This window comes from Fragaria vesca, linkage group LG4, assembly GCF_000184155.1.
Source record: "Fragaria vesca subsp. vesca linkage group LG4, FraVesHawaii_1.0, whole genome shotgun sequence".
In the NCBI taxonomy this organism is placed as follows: Eukaryota; Viridiplantae; Streptophyta; class Magnoliopsida; order Rosales; family Rosaceae; genus Fragaria; species Fragaria vesca.
In genome coordinates this window covers 20,666,246-20,668,652 of record NC_020494.1, presented here as the reverse complement: position 1 = coordinate 20,668,652, position 2,407 = coordinate 20,666,246, and the positions used below count along the sequence as shown (strand labels likewise).

Sequence of the window (2,407 nt, the reverse complement as noted above, 5' to 3'; positions counted from 1 at the left end):
AAGGCGGGTCAAGACAGGCCAAAGCGGGTTAATGCAGCTCATGTAAGGCGGGTCAAGGCAGGCCAAGGCGGCCCAAAGCAGTCCATGGTGGTCCAAGGCAGGCCAAGGCGCGTCAAGGCACACCAAGGCGGGTCAACGTAGCCCAAGGTGGTCCAAGGCATATCAAGGTGGGTTAAGGCGGGACGTGGCGGGTCAAGGCAGGCCAAGGCGGGACGTGGCGGGTCAAGGCAGGCCAAGGCGGGACGTGGCGGGTCAAGGCAGGCCAAGGCGGGTTAAGACAGGCCAAGGCGGGTCAATGTGGGCCAAGGCGGGTCAAGTGATAGGTGCATTCTATGCAACGTTCTTAATGTATTTCCGACCCTATTTAGTTATGTAATTCCTTTAACAATATTGATTTTAACTTAGTTTGTGTTTTTAGGTCACAAATAAAGCCGAGGAGCACAAAAGAGGCAAAAGAGGAGAAATCTTGAAGGAAAAGGAATCCATATGGCGCAAGGAAAGAAATCTAAAATCTGCCAGGAATAGTCAGTCAACTTCGACAGAGAATTGTGATCAGCTCACAACGATCCAGGAGATGAACTTTATATCAGCAGAAACCTAGAAGAGTCTAGTTTTCAGAACTTTTCGCAGATCGTCAATAGCTATTTTGGTGACCAAGTTATGACCGTTTGAGTGACCAAAGGTCAGTCTGCCCGAATTTCTGATTTGGACCGGAACTTCAATTTCAAGGCCCAGACCACAACGGCGAGCCCATGGACGAAAATTAAAGGTTCTCTAACCCTAATAGCAGCTGTTCATATGTTCTCTATATGTATGAGGAGTTGGAGACGTGAAAGGGTCGTTCTTGGCCGCAGAAAAACAACGTCTTTCATCTCCTTCAGAAATTCTTCTCCAAACACAAACCCTAGTTTTAGGATTTCTCTTGCCGTGCCTTCTCCTCTGTAATTCTCGGCGTAGTTCCTTGTTTCAATACCCAAAGTGTAATCTAAACTCAGACCTCATGTTTTCTTTTATTATCTATTCAATTACTTTAGTTTGTTTCCATTTCTCTTATTCGTTTGTGTTCATGAGTTGGATTTTTGATTGAGTTTGTTCTTATAATCATGAAAATCAGATCTGTACACTTGAGTTGTTGGTGTAATTGATGATGCTTTTGATGATCTAAATTATGTTTATATGTGTGATTGACAACTTATGACTTGTTCTTAATCAATATGTGCCATTGTTTGTGTTAAGTCCGCGTCGGTAAACATGAACTAGAATGGTAAGGAGTTATAGGTTGCATGCTAAGATGTCTTTGAAGTCCGCGTCGGTGAATTACATTCTAACATGTTCAAGTTCTTCCTTTGATCTATTTTGGATATGAAGTCCGCGTCGGTACATATCTATGAGAGGTTAGAAGGGTTTTAAGTAGTTAAGTCCGCGTCGGTAAATTACTTGAAACATGGAATTTGATTCGTTTCTCCATATGCATGATTTAGGTTGTTAGGGTTGAAATTACATAGCTACTTGATTACATGAATCTGATTTAGTGTTTTCTTGTGTGCAAAGAGACGATCACATGTATATAGTAGCTTAGGTTTTTGTTTCTTTTTAGTTTAGGATTTTCGTCACTCTTCTGTTCTCTGTTTTCTTTTATTTTATTTTCATATCAAACGATCTCCGAATCCCCTGAAAATTTGTACAGTAGTTCCTCTGTGTGTCTAGTAGATCTCTGTAAATTTTCATATTTTTCTGAGTAGTTTAGGTTAGGTTTTTAATTAGGTTTTCGACTGCTGTTCTATGGAACAGTAGCTACTTTTGTAAATTGTTTAAAGGTTTTATTACTTGTTAATATTTGTTGTGTTTTTCTAACGCTTTCTTTTGCAAGGTACCCTCAATCCCCGGCCCTATACGATACCCTACTTACTCAATGCTACTAACGATAAAAAGGGTTTATTTGATGCAAATTTTGCACCCGTCATCAAGGCAACCCATGGCAGGTCAAGGCAACCCTAGGCAGGGCAAGGCAACCCTAGGCAGGCCAAGGCGGTCCAAGACAGGTAAAGGCGGGTCAAGGCAGGCCAAGGTGGGTCAAGGTGGGCCAAGGCGGGTTAAGACAGGCCAAGGTGGGCAAGGCACACGAAGGCGGGTCAAGGCAGGCCAGGGCAGGCTAAGGCGGCCTAAGGTGGGTAAAGGCAGCCCATGGCAGGCTAAAGTGGGTTAAGGCAGGACAAGGTGGGTCAAGGCAGGCCAAGGCGGGTTAAGACAGGCCAAGGCGGGTCAAGGCGGGTCAAGGCAACCAAAACCTGGCCAAGGCGGGTTAAGGCGGGTCAAGGCGGGTCCAGGCAACCCAAGGCGGTCCAAGGCAACCCAAGGCGGGTCAAGGAACACTACGGAGGGTCAAGGCAGGTCAAGGCACACAGGG

General features: G+C 45.0%; 1 pseudogene across 1 annotated transcript in view; it reads left to right on the top strand.

Moving 5' to 3' along the window:
• The window catches only part of LOC101295621, an 880,650-nt pseudogene that overhangs the window by 416,118 nt on the left and 462,125 nt on the right, over window positions 1-2,407 (top strand). The window lies entirely within an intron of this gene.